The sequence below is a fragment of the Macaca fascicularis genome, chromosome 2 (assembly GCF_037993035.2).
Source record: "Macaca fascicularis isolate 582-1 chromosome 2, T2T-MFA8v1.1".
Lineage (NCBI taxonomy): Eukaryota > Metazoa > Chordata > Mammalia > Primates > Cercopithecidae > Macaca > Macaca fascicularis.
Genome location: NC_088376.1, coordinates 136,565,110 through 136,588,451, shown reverse-complemented (window position 1 = coordinate 136,588,451; position 23,342 = coordinate 136,565,110). Strand labels below are relative to the sequence as shown.

At 41.2% G+C, this 23,342-nt stretch overlaps 1 protein-coding gene and 1 long non-coding RNA gene across 8 annotated transcripts in view; one reads left to right on the top strand and one right to left on the bottom strand.

Annotated features, from left to right (window-relative positions):
- Positions 1-23,342, top strand: part of PDZRN3 (PDZ domain containing ring finger 3) — a 239,773-nt gene that overhangs the window by 84,270 nt on the left and 132,161 nt on the right. The window lies entirely within an intron of this gene.
- LOC123571801 (uncharacterized) lies at positions 1,383-17,378 on the bottom strand. Of its 3 annotated transcripts, XR_010584561.2 has the most exons (4): positions 16,914-17,378; positions 9,879-10,006; positions 9,631-9,679; positions 2,343-2,655 (listed from the first exon to the last, which is right to left on the bottom strand). It is a non-coding gene; the product is annotated as an uncharacterized lncRNA (long non-coding RNA). The 3 variants fall into 3 exon arrangements; XR_010584562.2 differs by lacking the exon at positions 9,631-9,679 and having other exon boundaries at positions 1,383-2,655; XR_012431364.1 differs by lacking the exon at positions 9,879-10,006 and having other exon boundaries at positions 1,383-2,655.

The following is a 23,342-nucleotide window of genomic DNA, read 5'->3' as shown; positions in this document are numbered from 1 at the left end:
ATCATTGTATAAAATGAAAACCAGATGAAAAATCAAATGTTCTATGCAGGAGAAAAATGGATGCAAAACAAGACTTGCAAAACTCTTAAGTGCTCTATATTGCTAAAGGTTAACTGCATTGCCTGACATGAGGAAAAACCAGGAAACTACTCTAAATGAGGAGTAGCATCAAGAAACCACAAAAGAAAGAGCTCGACATAATAAATACATTATTAAAATGCATAGTATACAGTGTAAAAGGCAGTCTGCAATTTTTGAATTATGTGTCCTATAAAAGCACATCAGGTAAATATGTGTAATTGGAGTCCCTGGTGCTCTGGCAAAGCTCATTTTGCTGACCTTCAGAAAACTGCACTGAGTTTTTTAGGAGTATTATTTTGATTTGAAAAAGCTCTTCTTTGCCAGTAAGGAAAAGTACAGTATTTACAGAAAATGAGACAACCACAGTGTACTTAAAGTGTATGTAGTGCATGCATGTTCTCTGCAAGAAAATTAAAAGTCTCTGTTTTTCATTCAGAAGTAATTAGAGAATGTCTTTTGTGGCTGCTGGAAAACAGATGCAAGACTCCTAGAAGTCTGAAGTGTAAAATTAAAGTGGAATGTATCATTGGGTGTCCTAATCTTCAGGTAATGGCCCAGGCCTGGGTCAAGTGAACAGACTTTGTGTTCCCAGTTGTAAATGTGCTCCATGGAGTCTATGATCATGCCCACTCGAGATGTGACAGAGCATTAAAGAGTCATTTTGGTCCAGAAATCCCTGTTAGAACATTAAACTGGGTGCTGATATTGACCATCATACCTGGAAGAAAGGCCTCCCATCATTTCTTAAAGAAGGTAACAGTTGGGCTGGGTGCAGCGACTCACGCCTGTAATCCCAGCACTTCAGGAGGCTGAGGCAGGTGAATCATTTGAGGTCAGGAGTTCGAGACCAGCCTGGCCGACACAGTGAAACTCCATCTTTACTAAAAAAATAAATACAAAAGTCAGCCGGGTGTGGTGGTGCAGGCCTATAACCCCCACTACTCGAGAGGCTGAGGCAGAAGAATTGCTTGAGCCCAGGAGATGGAGGCTGCAGTGAGCTGAGATGGCACCACTGCACTCCAGCCTGAGTGACAGAATAAGACTCCATCTCAAAAAAAAAAAAAAAAAGATAACAGGTCATATTGGCCTTTCACTAACTAGTACTGTCTGTAATTTCAGAACATTCCATAGAAGGTGGATAGTTGAGGCCCTTGCCTGGGAATTGTCGATGCCAAGTATCAACACATTTCCAAATACTAGACTGATTAGTGTCACAGGTTTAAGCCACCTGGTCAAATAAAGCAAATTTTTCACCCTTATTAGAGTAGGTTAACTGTTGTAACGAACAACCGTAACACTTCAGAGGCTTAACACAATATTTATTACTTGTTCAAGTCAAGGGCCAAATACAGTTCATCAGGGCAAGGGCTCTGTTCTTTGCAAGGATTCAGGAACACAGTCTTCTTCCCTCTGTGGCCCCGCCTTCCCTAGGACCTCTGAATCTTTCCACTTGGAAAGAGAATGAAGATCCAACAGGGGAGATTTTTATGGGGCAGGCTCAGGAGTGGTGTACATCGCATCCGTTCACATTCTATTGGCCAGAACTCTGTTACCTGACCCCCAGCCAAATGCAAGAGAGACTGAAGGCTGAATTGAGCTCAGAGCCCAGAGCAGCATCAGTGAGCATTAGCAGTCTCTGCCCTAGCTTTCCTGTTGAGGACCAGGGCAGAGGGTCATAGCCACTGGGCCTCTCAGACATAATTTTCAGTCTGAGTACAAAATACGAGGCCTCTCCAATGAGCCTGGATTATATGCAACGAAAACAACTCTTACAATACAGGAGAAATTCTCCACAAACAGAGAGAATAAGATCCCACCTCTGCAACACCCACCACCTAAAAGAAGTAAAGCCACTTGATCATATTTCCCTCAGCATCCATTTCCTTTCTCGTCTCTGATGCAGTGGTTCTTGAATGTGGAAAACCTCTTTCCCTTGGGTAGAGACCTACCACCATGTGGGACTTAAGGACCAGGACAGCTGAATAACACGTGTGGCATTCTAGACACATGGCCTTCCTTTCAGTCTCTAAATTATGTATATTGGTTTAAAGAAGCCTTTGTTTCTTAAAATAAGTTCTCCATGCTCCAGATTAGAAGCAGCTGGAAATCTTTGGGAAGGGGCAGAGGTTTCAGATGTGCCTCTGTGTATTTTTTTTCAGTGGACATGACAGATGCTCCAAAATGACACACATACCTGTCGTGCCAGCAAAGCCACATCCTCAGGGTGTCTGCCTTAGCGGCAGTGATGCCTGGGTCGTCAGGGTAGGCTCTGGACTGCCACAAGCAGTACCTCTGGGGATCCCATTGTGGGAACTTCTCCACCATTTCCATCCTGTCAACTCCTCTTGCAGGCAGGCTACAAGGACTCCAGGAGAGTATGGAATGGAGCACTGGAATCAGAATGCTCATTCTTGTATTAATTCAATGTAATGAAGCTTTCAACATCTCTGGGATGCGCAGCTGGTTCCTTGGAGCCATTAAAGATAGTAGATGCCAAGACCTATTAGAAATGGCTTACAGTGGAGTGCAGTGGCAGAGACCTTTGTATTTATTACCATGAGCAGAGGTTACATCCTAAAGAAAGAAATTACAGTTACATTCCTTGGGGTTGTTGTTGTTGTTGTTGTAGCTCAATCACATTTATTGTTTGTGTGTGTTAAGGGGACCTGTCTAAATCATATCATATTTTCCTTTTACTTTGGTGTTACATAATATATAATTACAGAGAAACCCCAAATCCAAATCCTTGTAGAATTTCTCTTTACCTGCAGTTAATTCCTAAGCCAAGTTACTTCAGGGCATAGCTAGAGTCTGCTTTGCTTGTCTGTGCAATATCCCATGCATGTGGGTGCATAATAAATGGTATTCTACAATCACCTTCAAGGTGTACATTATGGGCAAGATTTACACCATATGTAACAACAGGACTGGAGAATGACAGTTTAGGAAATGCAGGTTATAAGCGTGCAATTACTGTAATTATGGACCTAAATGGAACTTGACTTGTTTTCACTCTGTAGTCAGCCCATGTGAACTGTCAGGTGAAACTTTCACAAGATACTCTCTCCCCAAAAAGATAGCTCTATGGACATGTGTTTGCTTTTATTTTCTCTAGAGCCTTTGCTTTTACTTTAAGCTTTGGGAATAGGGATAGGGGTACCAATAGCCCACGGCTTGGCTGACAAATCTTTGCCTTTGCTGTTACTGGGCGTTTGTATTACTGATGCTCCAGTTAAGTCTCCATTCAGGTGTAGAGAGAGGAAGCCTTGGATACTGTTAGGGCATTTCCAGGTCCTTATTTGCATATCTTGATAATATATTGGAGTGTGAAGAAATGCATGATCATCACAAAATGATTGTCACTGTATTGTTCTGCTTAGACTAAGCTCTGCTGCAATAACAAACAACTTGGAAAATTTCAGAGACCTGCAACAATAATATATTCTTGCTCTTGATATATTTCCATTTTGGGTCAGCAGCTGCTCTGTTCCATGTCATTAGCTTTCTAGAACCCAGGCTAAAGGGGCAACCTGCCACCTGGGTCATTGCTGGTGTTAAGGCAGAAGGAAAAGACAACATGGCAGACCCAGGTGATGGTCCTTAGCCTTAACCCCCCTGAAGGGGCAACCGATGACTTCACAAGGCATATTACATTAACAAGTGACAGGATGAAGTCTGACATCAGCAGGGCAGGGAAGTTTCATCTTCCCACAGGGAGGGGCAGCAAATTGATTGAGCAATAAATAATACAAGCTACTGCACTCGACAGGGCACAAGAGTGACTTGCTCAGTGCTATCCTTTGTAAACCAGAAGTTTTTTGAAGACCGGATAGCAAACTATTAGACAGAAATGGCATCTACCCTCTTTTCTGAGCCTCAGTTCCATAAAGGTGTCTTAGAATCATCAGTGTCAAAAGATGTTATCTACAAGATGTGAAGAGAAGAACAGGAAATCTGTGAAAAGTGGAGCAGAACAGGAGCTTAAGAAAGGCAGTACTGCCGAAGCAAGACCTAGGGGTTCCTGCTGGCTCACGGACCCCTTGTAAATCTTGACCCATGGTTTTCTGAACCTCCTGAGATCTGGTCATTAGTTCCTGTGAACATATTCCTTTCTATAAGCATTCCATTCCAAGAAACTACTGGAATGAGTCTGCTCCTTTCACCAGAACTCTAAGAGTTAAAATAATAAAAATCAACACATAATATGAGATGCACTAGCTGTAAAATTCACTTCCAAAGGTGTGGGGATGTCCCAAATTCAAAAAAAGAGAGACAGATTTTAACCTCCATTGGAATCTTGACTGAACATAGAATATTACTGCCAATGGAATTAGCATAGCTTCAGAATAGACAAGAGGAAGTCACTCATTCACCCACTGATTCAGCCCTTCATTGCTATGTGCTGGGAATTGTTGCAGGTATTGTGGGGTTAGAGGAAAGACTGAGACAAGCAAGAGCCCTGCTTCTGAAGCATTTACCTTCTAGTGGGTGTGACAGTTAATGATCGATCATTTGCTCACTTGTAAATTATTCAAAAAATATCTGTTAATTATTAAATGTTGGGGACTCAATAGTAAGCAAAAGAGTCAAAAGTTCAGTCCTCATGGATCTGCATTTTAATGGGGGAATAAATAGAAAATAAGTTGTAAATAGAAAATAATAACTGCCAAATCGACATATAAGACATCCGGTGGTACTAAGTGATACAATAAAAAATGAAGAAAGGGGAGTGGGGGTAGGGAGTTTGGGGGTAAGGACTAGAGAGTTGGAATCAGATGTGCTATTTGGCATAGGGTGGCCAGACTAACCTCACTGAAGAGGTAACCTGCACGCAGAGGGGAGAAAATGAGGCTGATACTCAGTGAAGGAACACAAAGAGCAGAGTACAACACCCAGTAACACCATCTATAGCTGATTTCTTTGCTTTCTCTATCCTGGGTTTCTTACTTTGTGTATTACACCTTGTAAGACCCTCCCACTTCAGATGCAGGGGCAACTGATGACTTCACAAAGATAGTGGTGGTTACTGTGGATATTTGGTGGATAGTCTGTTATATGGGATATGTCCCCAAGATAATTTCCTAGGCCCCTCCTGTTACAAAATTTTGAAACAAAAACAATTTTTTAAAGCCTTTTGAGTTTCTAATATGCCATGGATAGATATTTTTTCAATTATTGTATTTGGAGTTGAAAATAAAAAAGATGGATACGTGATTTAAAATTGTGGTGATTCTACAGCTCTATAAATAATTGAAATTTGTTTTTGAAAAGATTTAAGTGGATAGAGGTAGAAGTTTTGGGAGGAAGTTATATCCTCCTCAATGGCTTAATCATCAAGCAAAATTAAGGCAAGTAAAAATTGCAGCTGGCCTGTGCACTAATTTGGGATTCAGTTGCTTTTGCCTTAACTTTTGCCAAAAATAAGCATTAAAGAATATGGAAACTTGATTAAGTTAACTTAATTAAGAGAGATTGCTAGATGAGGTTATTAGACTTCTTTTGTAAAATGCTTCATTTCTGATCCATTTGATGTTGAATATTTTTTCCTGTCTTTGATGTTGACATAATCAGATTAAAATCAACTTGTTAAATGTGAAACCAATGGACATAAAGACCCATTGAGTTAAGGACTTCTCAAAGAGTTTCTGGGTTTGCCTTTTTTAAACTATGATTTTTAGTAGCAGTTTTGTTTGTGAATGCAGTTAGTGGCTAGATTTCTAGATTCTTCTGGTCAGTAACACTCTAGCCAGCAATCACTACACTGAAGGGCTGAATGATAAATTTGAAATGAGATCAAATTTCTCACTTCTTAGATTACCGCAATAGACCATTAACCCTCTAAACAACAGCCGTGGCAATATATGCCCCCAGCAAATAACATGGAGATCTGTAATGCCACTTCACTTACTCTCCCAGGACTGAACATGCCCTTTCTGCGAGATCATCTTTGTTCTTGGTTGTTTCTACATGCAATTCAGGTTGTTTAGTGGAAAACAGGTAGATCTTAAAGTCATGCAAACCCAAATTCCAATCCTGCTGCTGCCGGGCTGTGAAAACTTAAGACAAGGTCTTTTCTAAGCACCTTTTTTCATGTGTTTGCCAGAAGTAACAATATCACAGTGAGTGTGTAATGAGGATCAAAGTGAGATGACATGAGGAATGCCATCAGCACAATGCCTGGCGCACAGTAGGCGCTCATTATTTGTTGTTTATGTTTGCAAAGCTGGAGAGACGGAAATTATTACTCAGGTATCCTGACCTTGTTTGAGTGTTATCTCCACAATTGGTAGGCTTCAGCTGAACGTCACCAAAGAAGAGTTTTGTTGAACTAACACTGTGTTTAAAAGTGCTTGGAATTTGGCCGGGCGCGGTGGCTCACGCCTGTAATCCCAGCACTTTGGGAGGGGAGGGCGATCACGAGGTCAGGAGATCGAGACCATACTGGCTAATATGGTGGAACCCCATCTCTACTAAAAATACAAAAAAATTAGCTGGGCGTGGTGGTGGGCACCTGTAGTCCCAGCTACTCGGGAGGCTGAGGCAGGAGAATGGCGTGGACCCGGGAGGCAGAGCTTGCAGTGAGCCGAGATTGTGCCACTGCACTTCAGCCTGGGCGACAGAGCGAGACTGCATCTCACAAAAAAAAAAATAAATAAATAAAATTGGAATTTGTTGCCAGTGATTCAAAATTGGGAGACTTTTACAGAGAAGTCTAGAGTTTTGGCATTATTTTATGCAACACTCTACCTCCCCCTGAGTCCTCAAAGGGCCAGCTATCGGCAGGGGCTGCAAGTGGCTGCTTCCGTTGGGTGGAGATGTGTATGCTGGGTTCACTTCCCTCCTCCTTGTTTCTGTCTGAACCCTGAATACAGCTAAAGTGTTGATGACACTTGGTCTAGACATTAGGCTGATTAGACTCAGTGAGCCAATGTGTGTATTTTCTGTGTGTAGCATCAGGAATTTGGGAAGTTACATGTTTGCCTTGAGATATGTTTGTCTCTGGACCAGGAAGGCAGTCCCTTGCACACCCCTGACTGAAGGAGAGACGCCTCCTTCCAAGGAGGAGGCTACCTCTTTGATTGAGAATGCAGCTTTGGTAGCTACTAATCAGAAGTAGTATTTGGGAAGGGGATTGGGACACTGGGTCAGGAAGAAAGATCAGCCACTCTAACCAGCCATGGAGCACAGTGATAGATACAAACCCAAGTCATCCTCAAGTGTAACACAGGCAAACGTGGTTATGAAAGAGATATGAACAAGGGAAGATTAGGGAAATAGCATCAGTAGAATAGGACACATGACTGACTGTGGAGAAGCCAGGGAGAAAGGCAGGATTCATTTGATTCAAAACAAACAGGATAGTTCATTTTCCAACACCTTTTGGGACAATGTTAGCACTCTTTTTTTTTTTTTTTTTTTTGAGACGAAGCCTCGCTCTGTCATCCAGGCTGGAAGTGCAGTGATGATGCAGTCTTGGCTCACTGCAAGCTCTGCCTCCTGGGTTCACTCCATTCTCCTGCCTCAGCCTCCCGAGGGACTACAGGTGCCCACCACCACGCCCAGCTAATTGTTTTTGTATTTTTAATAGAAATGGGGTTTCACTGTGTTTAACCAGGATGGTCTCAATCTCCTGACCTCGGGATCCACCTACCTCTGCCTCCCAAAGTGCTGGGATTACAGGCGTGAGCCACTGTGCCCGGCCAGCACTCTTGATAAAGTAAAGATAATTAGAAATTATAGTCAACTAATAATCTTTTCAATTTATCTGGCGTTCTTCAGAGCTTTGTCCCTTATCTGATCTTCATCATAACCTGCTAAATTTGTTGCAACAAAGTTACAGAGTTGTCAATTAATATTCTGGTCCATTGAACGAATTAATGACATCTCTTTCTTAAAATTCAAAGTTTTGATCAATTACATTTTGAGGTACATAAGAAATGAATAGAAACCAAACAGTTTCCTGATTTTCTTCCTAAGAAATAAATTCAAACTTTCTGGTTTAAATTTACTTTAAAAAATAAATAAATAACAGAAGAACATTTGATCTGTATTGTTCTTACCACAGTTTAAGAGACTACATTCAGCTATGAATGCCATTTACAGTTTTGTTCTCATATTTGGCCCGAATTTAGCATAACCAGGTACATCAGGACTTTTTACGAAATCACTTTAATGGTTACTTTGATTTAAAAAAAAATTCTCAAAGCGCCAAGAATTGCCTCGGTTTTCATAAAAACTTGAATATGTTGTCGTTGATACTGTGGTTATTCATGTTAAGTTCTCAACTAATATCCATTTCTGTGAAGGATTTTGTAGGGAGCCAGTACATAATCGTGGTTTTGTCATTTGGTAGTGGTCTTATGTAACCACTTAATTTTTATTGCAAGAGTGTTAAGTCATAAAAAGTGTCTACACTGCTCAGTAAAAGAACCAGATCTCTCTAGACATCTTTGTGGTCATTGTTCTAGCATTCCAGCATTAACTTCAAGCTGATAAAGAATTCATATCAACAGAACCACTGTGGTGAGGCCAAAATTTAACCCCCAGAGGGGAACGTGAATTTGTGTTCTGTGGCTTTGCATTGGGCTTTTGTAATGGTTATCAGAGTTTAAGAAATTATGATTACATGAATGGGTAAGAAGTAAAATCATGCTAATAATGTTGATGATGATGGTGACAGCTAACATTTATGGAATGCTTACACTTGCCAGGTACTATTCTGAGGGCTTGCTGTGCATTAATGCATACAATTTTTACAACCATCCTATAAGAAAGGGACTGTTACTCTCTCCTGTTTATAGATGAGGAACCTGAGGCATAGTGAAATTAAATGACTTGCCTGATATGTGCGTTTAAAGAAGTGGCAGAACCTAGACTCAACCCAGCCTGACTGATGTTTGTTTTTGGTTTGTTTGAGGGAGTTCATGAGTAAGTCAATCAAGACGATGTAGTTGGACACAGGCACTTTGAAACAGATTTCTTATCTTTCTATCCAGCCCCTTGCCATCACCTTGATAACCAGCTTTATTTTACTGTTTCTGTGATTTCCTCGCCCCACCCTCCCATAGCCCTTTTGCTTAACAAAGTGCTTTGCAGATGATAGAAAGCCAGTATTTGCTGGCTTCAATTAGAAATGAATTATCTGAGCCATACTAGGGTGCAATGAGGCAGAAGGAGTCCCAAAGGTGGCAGTGCAAACTTTCTCACCGTAGCAGGGGTATAAAGCCATAGGGAGGGGTGGGGACTGTGGGCAGTGAAGAGCATGTAGCAGAGAAACCTCAGGCCACCTGTTTACAGCCCTAGATAGAGGCAGGTGTTTGTTTGCCCTGGCTTAGTACAGTTTTGTCTTAATGCATTGGGACAAGCACATGCCAGTGGCAGGGGTGCCGGCACCAGACACTTGCACAGTCTCTTTCCCCGCAGCTACTAAACAAGAAGCTAGATATCTGACCTCTTGAGATTTCTTAGTCCATGTTTAGAAGATAGTGAAGAAAATCTAGCTTATGTAGAAAGGCAGAGTATAAGATTTTTTCCAGCAGAGGTGCTTACTTTTTATTTGCACACATGGGCCACAGTTCCAAATCCTTGCTCCACAGTCCTAGCCATGGGGACACAAAACGAAATATTTATAAGTATACATTAACCTTGTCAGAGTGATTTTGGAAAACAGGGTGATCAGCAAGTTTTATCTCCACTAACCTTTGGGTTAGTGATCTTTTTTTACAAGGTTTGCTCTGTGTGTGTGTGTGTGTGTGTTTCCCACAAAAGATTCTTAGGACTAAATGTGTCCACCTTACCTTGCCATTCCCCTTCTTCCTCCACTCCAAAAAGCATCGATGCACAGTCCTCAGTACCAGATTGTACAAGTTAAGAAATTCTTCACCTATATCCAATCCTGCAATCTAGTTCATGCTGTTTCACCATCCTGTAAAAATGGTTCATTTTGTTACTTTTTTTGATCTTCACAACATGGCCCTATTATGCTGTGAATATAATTAAAATCCAACTGGAAATAGAGTGACGAATAGCATTTAATGTTTAAATTAGCAGAATTTGAAATCAACCTTATTACTTCATAATTGCATATAAAAGATCATCCTCTTTCTGAGTCAGTTGTTTATTCTTGACAGTTTATCCCCAAGAGTCTCCCTTGGGCTAAAACTGGGCCATGTTTTCTTTTGGTAACGTTACTCTAACTTTAACAGTGCTCCACTGGATATTGCGTGATTTGTCTAATCTTCATGGATGATTGCTTGCCTCCATTGGCCATTCTTCCCATTGAAATGTTTTTCTCTACACTGGTAACCTCGAGACTCCTTAAGAAGCTTCCCCTGGCCTTCAGTGAGGATAATAGCCTTCCTGGCACACCAGATAAAGCAGGACTGGGTGTTGGAAGGTTTTTAAAGCCAGCTGCTCAAAATACCTACATCCCAGGCAGGTCTAAGGTGGAGAGATCCAAGGCAACCACGTCAGTAATAAGCAGCCATCCAGCCCTCAGTCTCTTTAGTCTGGGGGAGCAGCCCTTGACCTCTGAGCCCACTGTTTTTTGACCTTGACCTCCATACTTCTGAGTGTCAGCAAGAGTGATTTGTCCAGGTTTCTTGTGTGCGGACATAAGCCGGCGGGCTTTTGGCTGTGCCAGCACAGAGAGACCTCGTGAATGGAGCCAATGAACATCTGCTCATCATGGGATAAGAGTTCTCTGTTCGTGTTTTGCCTAATCTGAGTAAATAGGGGTTTATTTCCATCCTTTGGTTTTTAGGTCAAGTGGTCTTTCTGGGTGGTCTGGGACATGACATGAAAAGTGATTATTTAGGATTCCTCTTGTCCTTCTTTCAACAATGCTGAGCCCACATTAACCAGAGTTCTGGAAAATGAGTCTTTCTACTATTAGGAATGGGCAAATTCTTTTCATAATTAGATAGACCACTTTAAATAGCTCAAAGAAAGACAGCCACTTTCCCTGAAACAACTTTATTCATAGACCTGAGAATTCTGAGAACAACTCAAAATGTATGATTTTTTTTTTCATGTCCTAGATTTAAGAATTGGAAATAGTGAGGCTGACAGTCAGATTCTAGTACAGATGGAGTTTTTGATTCTTCATATTTTATCATAATAGAAATTAGAAACTTTTAGAAAGAATTGCCTAACCTAATATCTACTGCACACTCAAGGACCTCAGCATTTTAGCTGCCCTTTACTATGAAAGCAAGATATCCGTGTCTAATGGATTTTCAATACTGAATTGGTAAGATCTAGGATGGAGTATAACTTGTGGCCTTAAAAACCATTTACTGGTTCATATCCTGTGCAGAGGATAGGAAGTGAGTTAACACAAGCTGGCTTTTACTGAGCACCTACTTGATGCCAATCCCTGCATGAGGCCTTCTCCATATATCATCTCCTTTCGTCCTTACCACTGTGCATCAGGAAGCTTATATTGTCCCCATTTCACAGAAGGTAAAAACTAAGACTCAGCCGGGCGTGGTGGCTTACTCCTGTAATCCTAGCACTTTGGGAGGCCAAGGCAGGTGAATCACCTGAGGTCGGGAGTTTGAGACCAGCCTGGCCAACATGGTGAAACCTACTAAAAATACAAAAAATTAGCTGGGCATGGTGATGAGCACCTGTAATTCCAGCTACTCAGGAGGCTGAGGCAGGAGAACCGCTTGAACCCAGGAGGCGGAGGTTGCAGTGAGCCAAGATCATGCTATTGCACTCCAGCCTGGGTGACAAGAACGAAACTCCATCTCAAAAAAAAAATTAGCTGGGCATGGTGGCAGACGCCTATAGTCCCAGCTACTTGGGAGGCTGAGCCAGGAAGCTTGCTTGAACCCAGGCAGTGGAGGTTGCAGTGAGTCGAGATCACACCACTGCACTCCAGCCTGTGCGACAGACTGAGACTGTCTGGGGGCGGGTGGGGGAAACTAAAACTCAAAGAATTTATGGGACAGGACTGGAGAATATGCACATTCTCCACATCACTCCGTCTGTATGTCCTCAGTTCATAATTGAATAAGCTTTTGTTTCATGGCTACAGATTTGTTCTTCATAGATATATTGTAGTTTGTTTCTGACTCCTCCTGGATGCAAAGTTGATGTGAAAACCTGACAGGAGAGATGTAATGGAGATAATGTTCTGAGTTTATGCTGGCGAGGCTGGGGCTTAGAAAACAGAAGTCTCCAGCTCTCTAGTTCCTTATCTGTGGAATGGATATGGGGATGCTTTATGGGTTGGTGTGAGAATACTCTGATATAATTATGAATATATAAGTAAATTGATTTAATGACTACTTATTCAGCATCTTTTAGTATTGAGGCTGTGGATGGCATTAGATACACAGTGGTGAATAATAATAGTGCTCATTTGACGAAGGGCTTATTATGTACCAGAGAGCATATTAAGTGCTTTTCTTGCATCATCACTTTTGATTTTAAGCATAGAAAAAACATGAGGTAGGTAATATGAACCCTACATCCACTTAAGATGAAGAAACTACCACCCAGAGAGGTTCAGTAACTTGCTGAGATCATATAGCCTGTGCACAGCAGAGCTGAGATTGGGACCGGACAGTCTACCTCTAAAGCCTGTATTTTCACCATGACATCCTGATGTCTGGCTCTACTGACACAGAGGGTCCCTGCCCTCAGGAAACTCGCAATCCAGTGGGGAAAGGACAGAAGTGAAGCAAACGTAAAGACAATGCATAGCTAAGTGCCATGAAGGAAAGGGACAGGATGAGATGAGAGAAACAAGCAAGGAAAAAAACCATGTGAGACTGGCGAATGCGGGAAGCCCTCGCTGAAGGGGTGAGACCCAGAAAATGCAGGAGGCAAAAAGTAGGGAGCAACATGCCTTGCCTTGGCAGGGGGAACACCATGTGTGAGCCTAGAGATGGGAAAAATCTGGATACCAGGGGCTCAAATAGAGTAGCTGCTCATCATGAGTGCACGTGGTTATTGGTAAAGAATACTTTGAGCTTAAAACGTATTCCCAATCATTTGGAAGGAGGACTCTGCAGCTGCCTCTCTGGATTTAGTGCCTTCTCTATTTTGTTACATATGTTCAAATTTATGAACATGAAAGAGATTCAGCCTTTTCTTGAATGCCTATAAGTGGCCACATTTCACAAATCCTCTCCCTTCTCCCAAATGTGGGAAAACAGAAGGAAGGAGAAGTTTTGAGTTCTGCCTCCAAATATTTCCTCAGTGGTCTTTTATGGGGCTTGATTCCTTAGAAACTGACATGTGTTCATAAAACATGGCATTCCTCCACATATATATATATGACTTAACAAAATTATAACTATGAGCAAGGAAGCCCTCAAAAAAGCAGTTATTATAAATGCTGGAACATGCTATGCATAAAATTAATGAATGTTAATTTATTTGCTTTGCTTTTAACAGAGCCACATCATGGAAACCACCAGAAAAGATTTTATGAAAAGCCTTTCTTCTAGTACCTACCCATACCTTTTGACTCTGCCATAGGAGGCAATATTTTAAAAATTATATAGATTATATATATAATTTTATTTATATAAATACATATATTTCATTATAAATATATTTATAATATATAATTTATCATATCTATGATTTTCATATATTATCTTCCATCTTTCATGTGCTTCTGTGGTATGTTTCACCTCCTGAGACACACTGAATATTTTCCCAAAATTTAAACTAGGATTATGTTCACTTTTAATTTGCATGCCTGGGTAACAATGTCACTAACCTTTGCTACTCCTTTATAAATCGAAATTAATTAAACTGGAGCTTGCCAATGAAAACATGCCCTTTTAAACATAGATTTCTGGTCTGTAGCCCTGTCTAGGGGGAAAAAAAAAAATCTCTTTTATTAGAAATTGTTGATCTCACATCAAAGCAGCAAGAGAAAACCAAGTTCTCTTTCATTTTTAATAAAAAGGCTTTCTGATCTCCAAGGGCACACCTGACCATGCCGCTTGCAGTACAGGCAGCCTGTGATGAGTGGCCCACAGCAGTCAAAGCCTGTGCTTTCAGAGGTCGCTATTTTTTCCGAACTTGAACTTGATCTGTTCAGAGAGGCTAATTTGTTACTCAGAGGGAACTTGAAATCTCCCTGTGATTTCCTTCAGATTGCTGGTGGTAATATGCATCACTGTGGTTTTTAAGCTTTTTTAAAGACTTACTATGAATATCTTTAGGAGAAAGGAGTTTTGTATTTTACTTTACGTAAATTAAGCCTCAACTTGTTTTAAGTTTGCAGCTAGATTGTCTGCTAGTCTCCAAAATTCTTTGATATATTTACAGCCTTGACTATTAAAAAGGATGATGGTATCTTGCCATGGCTTCTTTTTTGCAGGGCTCTATATTAAATAGTAAAAGTCCAAATGTTTCCCAAATACCCAGAATACAGGCCCTTGTGAAGGGAGAGGTCCTGGGGAAGTGTAAGCATGCCCTGTGGTATCTGCTTGTAAGAAATATTTCATTTCACTGAAACTATCCATTACTGATTTTTGCAAATCCAATAAATTGACTCCCAGGCTCTGAACTCCTTTTACAGAACTCTTTGGATCCTTTGCCAGGGTCTCAGTGAATGCGTTCTCTACTTGTTCATTTCCTGCTGCTTTTTGAAAAGCCTTCTGCCTCCTTTCTGCCAGTTGCATCTGTTCATTCCTAAATGAATGCAGCTTCCAGAAAGCAGTGGCCAAGGACATCTGAGCAATGGGAGGGCTGTCTGCTTTCCTGCTGTGTAACACTGAGGTTGATGCTTGTCTTCTGAAGCCCTTCCATCCCTGTAGTTGTGCCACCATATTTTTCTTCAGGCCTTTAACCAACTCTTCTGTTTTTGTGGTCATATTTTTCACTTATTTGAAGTGCTATAATTCATAGTCTTTCATAACTTTCCTTGTGACCCTCAGTAAAACATTGTGTTTTTTTCTTCCTGTAGAGAATCACTATACAATGCTTTTGTTGTTTGATATTTTATGTGCATAAATGTGTGTATTTGTATGTATGTGTATATATTAATATGTGTACATACATACATAGCTATTGTAATTTGTGACTATTTAAACAAATGGTATTATAATTTATTCTAAAGTTTCTTAAGGTAGTCCATTATGTCATCTCTAAATAACGAGAATTGTTTCTCTCTTTCAAATCTCTCTCCCTTTTGGCCCGGCATGGTGGCTTATGCCTATAATTCCAGCACTTTGGGAGCCCAAGGTGAGTGGATCACCTGAGGTCAGGAATTTTAGACCAGCCTGGCCAACATAGTGAAATCCCATCTCTACTAAAAGTACAAAAATTAGCTGGGTGTGGTGGTGCATGCCTATAGTCCCAGCTACTCAGGAGGCCAAGGCAGGAGAATCACTTCAACCAGGGAGGTGGAGGTTGCAGTGAGCCAAGATTGTGCCACTGCACTCCAACCTGGGCGACAGAGCGAGACTCCATCTCAAAAAAACAAAACAAAACAAAACAAAAAACTCTTCCTTTTATTGTATTTTTCTTGTCATATTTCATTGGCTAGAACATCCTGTGCTGTCATAACTTTCCATTTATACACACATCATCGAGGTTTGAGTGAATTGATAGTTAACAGCTATGTCCTAGAGTAGTAATTCCAATTTTGTCATAAAACATAAAAACTGCAGACTGATACAAGTAATTCATGTTAGGTACAACTATTAAAGACCAAATTATGTCATCTCTAAATAATGAGAATTGTTTCTCTCTTTCAAATATCTCTTCCTTTTGACAAGGCATGGTGGCTTATGGCTATAATCCCAGCACTTTGGGAGGCCAAGAACAAATCTTCTGTAAAGTGAAATATTCCTCCAAAAACAAAGAGGAAAATTATTGTAGTTCCATTTATCGGGTGCTTCCAGGAGGTCAGATACCAGGTTAAGAGGTTAAAAACTCAGTGTATTTAATTCTCACATCAAATTTCTGAAGTCTTACCATTGTGCACCTTTTACTGCCAAGGAGACTAAGGCCTAGAACGTAAGTAACTTGTTAGACATTGTCATAGCATGGTGATAAAGGCAGACCCTTCTGAGGAGTGCACAGCCTGCTCACTTTACGGCACTACCATGTTTTGATGCTTATGCCCCCAAGGTAAGTTAAAATGTCTCTCATTTTTATGTCAGTAACTGGAAAGTCTAAAAGTTAAATTAAAAAGAATTCCACTTGTGAGGAAGATCATATTTGGATGTATATCTCATGTATATCTCCACATTTAGTGTTGCTGTCGATCAGGGGCCAGCATACTTCTTTAAAGGGCCAGTGAGTCAATATTTTAGACTCTGTGGGTTATGCTATCTCTGTCGGAACTACTCAACACTACTGACATGGCATGAAAGCAGCCGTCGACAAGATGAAAGTGAATGGGTGTGTCTGTGTTTCAATAAAACTTGATTTATGAACAGTGAAATTTGAATTTCATATAATTTTCACGTCATAAAATATTATTATTTCAACCACTGAAAAGCCTATAAGCCTTACAGAAACAGCCCATGGGCCAGATTTGGCTCACAGGCTGTAGTTTGTCAACCCTGCTCACTACACTGAAGTCTTAGAACTTCGACAAAACAGAGAGGGAGAGGTGCATGCAACCACTGCTTCTACAAATCGTCCTTCCCCATGACAACAGGTATTTAACAAACATTTCTGAGGGCCTGCTACTGCATGACAGCCCCAATTTGGGCAGGAAAGATACAGAGACAAGACAAATTTTTGTCTAGAGGTTCTGCAGTCTACTTGAAGAGGCATTGTAGGGTGGAAGAGGTTAAAAAAAAAAAAAAAGCAATTACAATGCAATATGCAAAATGCTTTAGACTTACAGCAGAGTGTGCAGCAGCCATCAGCTTCAGCAGGCATCTGGTGGATGCTGGGCTTCTAGAATCTCAGGACCTCTGGAAGTGCATCTCAATCCCCTTCAGTATCTTGTAGCGAGCTAAGTCTTTTTGGAGAGACTCACAAGTTTTTAGGTCATATGATGGAGTTCCTGATTCCACACTGCCGTGCTGGAGGCAATTCAGAGACCTCAGAGCAGCGAGCGAGCCCAGCATCTTTTTAATCTGGCGCCATCTGCCTGCCTACCCCTCCCAAATGCACATTTTGATGCTCTGAAGCTTGGCGAAGCTTTCCTCAGCTGATCTCAGCTCCTCAAAATGAGAGTTAATGGGGGACTGGAGGGCTGTGCACTGGCCCCAGAAAAGATGTCCATAGCATGAAGTCTTTCTGCAGGCTGAGCAGAGGAGGGGTGCTGACAGAGTGGCACGCACACCGACCCGTTTAAAGAGTCCGCTGGCAGCCCAGTGCTCCTGAGGGAAAACATACATTGGCAGCACTTCCCCGTGCTTGTCTCCTCCTTTTTCTCTTGCTGACACGTCTCACTTGAATTAAATCCTGGGCTCTGCCATGCCAAGAGTTCTTTGGTTGTATTCCTGCTGGCCTTTTCCAGCTGCCTAGCTTCCAAGCCATGTGCAACACGTTCCTTTGCTAGCTCCTGTTCTTAAATATAGAGGTTCTCTAGGGCTCTGGCCTCAGCCCACTGATTTTCCAGTGTTTACACACACCTTGAATGATCTTATCCTTGCTTGTATTACCATCTGGGTGCTGATGGCTTTTGAATCAGTATTGCCAGTCAGACCTGCCCCCAGCTTCAGGTTTCTTCCTCAAACTACCTGCCCAAGGTGCTCACCTCTTCCTCATCAACACCTGCTTGCCCCTGCTCCCCCCACCCCGCCTTCATTTTTTTCTGTGTGTGTGTGCTTGTGTGTGTACAGACATGCATGTAATGTCGGACTTGGGAGTCTTTCATCGTCCTCCTTTTTCCTTTTCCCACCCCTCTGCTAATTAAGACCCAAGTATCTGGAGGCCTGGATTCAGGGTTGGGCTGTTAAGACAACTTGGATTCCATTCAAAGAGTCTTTTACTTTAGTTCACTCTTTTTGTTGTTGTTGTTGTCACAGGGTCTTGCTCTGTTGGCCAGATGGGAACATGTAGTGGTGGAATCTTGGCTCACTATAGCCTTAACTTCCCGGGCTTAAGCCATCCTCCTGCCTCAGCCTCCCAAGTTGCTGGGAACACAGGCGCACGCCACCACACCCAACTGTTTTTTCATTTTTGGTAGAGACAAGGCCTCACCATGTTGCCCAGGCTCCTCTTGAACTCCTAGGCTCAAACAGTCCTCCCACCTCAGCCTCCCAAAGTGCTGGTATTACAGGTGTGAGCCACCACACCCGGCCTAGTTTACTCTTGACCTAGCTAATTAGCAGCCCCAAAGGTATATAGGAGACAAAGCAGTTGGATGTAGCTCTCTGTTACCTCTTTCTTCTCTAAGCAGAGTGCCAGGGGTGTCTTTCCATATGCAAACCTGATGATGTCATCTGCCTGCTTAATACTCTTCTGTGTTCCCCACTGCTTTAAGGGCTGACAGGTATGGGATACAGATTTTGCACTGCGCCACCCCAAGGAACACCATTCTCATCATAGTCTGTGAATAACACCTCCTACAGTTGTAGGAGCATTGTACAGCCTGTACTGCTGTCTGTGGCAGCTCTGGCCCATAAGGTCTAGCAATTCTTGGCCTTAGACTCCTGTCCCACCACTTCACATATGACCCTCTCCCTGGTAGACAATCCCAGGGTTTCTGAATCTGTAGTTCTGGGGTCAGGTATGATAATCTGCCTTCCTATCACGTTCCCAGGTGATGTGATGCTGCTAATCTGGGGAACACACTTTGAGAACCACTGGTATAGCCAGAGCTTGACATTACTTGATGTTTTTTCTGTTACGACTCTTTACTCACTTAGGGCTTCCAGGACATGCCTGGACATGGGCTGCCTAACCCGATTTTGCAAAAGCTGGAGGTATCTCCATTTTATAGAAACAATTAATGATTTTACTTACTCTTTTTAAATTAATATTGAACTCTCCCTGAAGCCCACAAACACATTCCTCGTGGAAGAATTTGAAACACTACAGATTAGTCTAAAGTTCCTTCTTTGTCTCATCTTTGCCCCAGAAGTTAACACTCCTGTCAGTTTGGTATATATCCCTTTTAGACTCTATTCTGAGTTTGCTGGTAGAAAATAGCCTTCATGCTGGTATTTCCCCCTCCTCCTAACCGTGAATCACATCATACTGGACCTCCTGTTCCACAGCTTGCTGTTTTTCATTCAGCTGTATGTTCTGGCCTCCTCTTTATGCTGGCATGCATACATTTTGCTGAATCTCCTTGCTCTTCACAGCCACTCTTTCCCACCCTACTGTCTGCTCAGGGGACTCCATCAGCCAGTGCTCCCTGGCTTCCAGGTGGGTGTGACCAGTGGGAGGAGATCAGCGTGAAGTAGAAAAGTGAGGTTGGGGTCTCTCCCTTCAAGGTGGTCTCATACGGGCTGTGGCTGTGGAGGGAAGTTTCCTGAACTCACTGCACCTCTTCCAAGCACATTTTGCCCTCTGCACCCACTTTGCAAGTAAACCTGATTCATCTTAAGTATGTCACCTGTTTCCTCAGGGAACCTCACTGTGTAGGTGCTATGGGCTGGATATTAGTGCTCCCACAACATTTATGGGTTGAAACCCCATCTCCACAGTGATGGTGTTAGGACGTGGGGCTTTGGGGAAGTGATTAGGCCATGACAACTCTGCCTTCATGAATGGGATTAGTGATTGTAAAGGTGGCCCCAGAGAATTGCATAGTCTTTTCCACCCTGTGAAGACAGAAGGCACCATCTATGAACTGGGAAGCAGGCCCTCACCAGACACTGCATCTTCCATGCCTTCATCTTGGAGTTCTCAGCCTCTGGAACTGTGAAAATAAATTTCTGTTGTTTATAAGCCACCCAGACTATGGTATTATGTTATAGCAGCCCAAGCAAACTGAGAAATTAGGTACAGCTCCGTCTTTTCTAAGTTTTTAAAAAAAATTGTGGTAAAATATAAATAACATAAAATGTACTACCTTAACCATTTTTAAGTATACAATTCAGTGGCATTAAGTACATTCATATCATTGTACAACCTTTGCCATTATCCATGTCCTGAATTTTTTATCATCTCAAACCAAAACAGTGTCTGTTAAACAATAATTACCTATTTTCCCTTCCCCCAGCCCATGGCAACCACCATTCTCCTTCCTGCCACTTGAATTTGACTCCTTTAGATACCGCCTAGTTGGTATCACACAGGATTTGTCTTTTTATGACTGGCTTATTTCACTTAGTATAAGGTCCTCAACGTTCTTCCATGTTGTAGCATGTATCAGAATTTCCTTTCTTTTTAAGGCTAAATAATATGACATTGTATATCACATTTTGTTTATCCATTCATCCACTAAATGAACACTTGGGTTGCTTCTACCTTTGGACTATTGTGAATAACGCCACTATGAATGTGGGCATACAAATATCTCTTCAAGACCCTGCTTTCCATTCTTTTGGGTATATACCCACAAGTGGAGTTGCTGAATCATATGGTACTTCTATTTTTAATTTTTTGAGGATGGTCATACTCTTTTCATCTCCAGTTATGTGTATTCTTTGCTTTGACTCGAAAGACTTAATGTGTATTCTTTGCTTTGACCTGAAGGACTTAATAGTTATAGTTGCCCTATCTGCATGGTATCCCACATCAAAGAAACTTATTTTAGTCGTCCACGTGAGGTCAGCTGTTTTTGTCTTAACCCATTTATAATTTTGATGCTGGAAAATATTTCAGTGTGCAAAACGTACTACCAAAGTATTATACATTACAGAAACTCCACATCATCTTGCTTGCAAAATATGAAGCCATTTTCAAAGCAGATGTGTAAATTACAGATATGGATTCAACTATATGGCATACTGAATATTTTGGTTGCCATTGCTACAGATTCTACAAATATCCTCTAGTTTCCTGTCTGCCATTTTGAGAATATTCTCTTGTGTACATTTCATTCAGCGTTTTAAAGAATCTCTTAGCATCCTTTCGGGCCTAAGCCTCACTGTGACATTAACTTTGAGGGCTTTTGTTTACTTAGTATCTATTCTTCTGTAAGTAAATTTTAGGTGCCAAAGAGCTCTCAATAATTATGCAATGTCGTGTTGAGAGCTGTTTCACATAGAAACATGACCAGCATAGCTTTTGTCACATAGAAAGAAGACCTGTTTGGAAAATCCTTGGCAAACTAGGCTTATAAATGTAAAAGAGACTGTGATTTGTTCTGAATTGTATTATAACTTGCCAAAAGTTAGTCACATGTATAAATTATACAGGTTAACCAAGTTAGCCAAAGTTACAAGGCTAGGAAATGGAGGATCTGGAATTTAAGTGTGGATCTTTCCACTGTATCAGCTTTCCATCCTTCCACATGTGGCCACCTGTGATAGGGTAAACGCACACATACCTCCTTTCAGATGTTCGGACTGTTTCAGCATGCCCTTGGTGGTAGACCACGAGTACTCTCCCCAGATAGGAAGTGAAATAAGCACTTTGTATTCTCCCTATAGTGATGGGATTTGGGTTACCAGGATTGAGGAGGGCCACCAAAACCTCAGCATGGCTGTGATAACCCCGCACAGCGCCTAGTCCTCATTTTCCATCGTAGTGTTTGCCTTGACCCGAAAAGCTCTTCATAGCCCATTCCGTCGGCACATGAGCACAGCCAGCACCAGACCAAGACCATAAATGGATCTGTAGAAGCTTTGGGCAGGTGTCCAGGACTCCGTGTCCTGTAACACGTGTAAACGTTTTCTGGAGTGTTTGTTTTAAATGTCAGAACTTGAGGATAATTTTGGCCAGGGTTGTTTTTACATTTTTCATGGGTGCCTATTTATAGGTCTGAATCTAATTCTATTTTTTATCCAGCCTACCCAGAAACCATAAAGAAAAAGATTGGTCATTTGACTATATAAAAATTTAAAACTTACATATGGCAAAAAAAATTAACAAACTGGTAAGAGCAGATGAAGGGCTAATTTTCTCCTTTCTTAACGTTTTTCTACCTGTCAAGGATAAAGACACACTACCCAATAGAAAAGTAAGCTAAGAATATAATCAATAAACATGTGAAAATGTACTCAACTTCATTCATAATTAAGAAAATGCACAACCAAATGATGTTGGCAAAGATGTAATGGTCGGATAATAGGCAACATTGATGGATGTGTTGACATAAGCACTCATAAACTGTTGGTGGGAGTTTACATTGGTTCAGCTTTTGGCAATATCATTAAAATGTTCGTTCTGTCTGGCTAATAAATTCCATCATCTATATTGTGGATGTAATCACAAAAGAATATGCCAAGATATGTATGTATACAGGCACACATACATGCACACAAGAATACTACTTGTAACATTATGCAATGGAAAACCCACACCACCACAATATATCCCTTCTTCCCAAATTAGAAACAAGATACATGTTAAATAACAACACATCTACACAGCAGGAAGCCCTATTAAAAAGAATGAAGTAGAGCTCCAAACCCTCATTTGGACAGATCTTCAAACTTTGTGGCAAGCATTTATAGAAGTTATTTCTTAAAATGAGATCTCTATACTGGTATATGCTTTTATCTGAAAGGATACATTAAAAATGAGCAGTAGTTAAACTTTGGGGACTATTGTTTTAAGTATGTGCATAGGACTGGTTGTGTCTTGTTTTTATTTTATGCTTTTTAAAAGGACTTCTCACCCATGCATTATTTACTTAAAATTTGATTGAAATCCATGTGAAAATGGTTCTAACAGTTATAGATAACAAAATTTAGCTGTAAGTCTTGATTTCATCTCTGCAATATAATTGTCCAGAGCTATGCTTTTGGAAAGGAAAAAATGGAGCTGAGAGCTGATTTCCAGAGTATGATCTAGATATATACTGGGCTCTGCTTTTCTGTGGAAATCCATCTTTAAAACATACTGGGTGGAGTTACATTTGAAATAGAGATTCTGTAATGTGTGGATGAGGTCATTTCCTTATAGGAAGTTTTTGGAGTTGGGAGAGAAGCACATTTATTTCTAGGTGTTTAAGCAGGGCTGATTTTTGGTGGAAAAGGAGGCTCTCACCCAATTACCTAGTCAGAAAAGGACACCTAGGCTTTTGTGTCCTTGGAGCCCTTTGTTTCTGTACCACCAATGAATCTGTAGAGGTAAATTATTGGGGTGGAAGTGGTTATTCATGTTAGAAAACAGTATAGGGGGATTTTGCTTTATAGTCACAAATACTAGATTTAGATATGGCTTCCATTGCTTTCTCACTTTGTAATCTAGCTGAGTTTGTT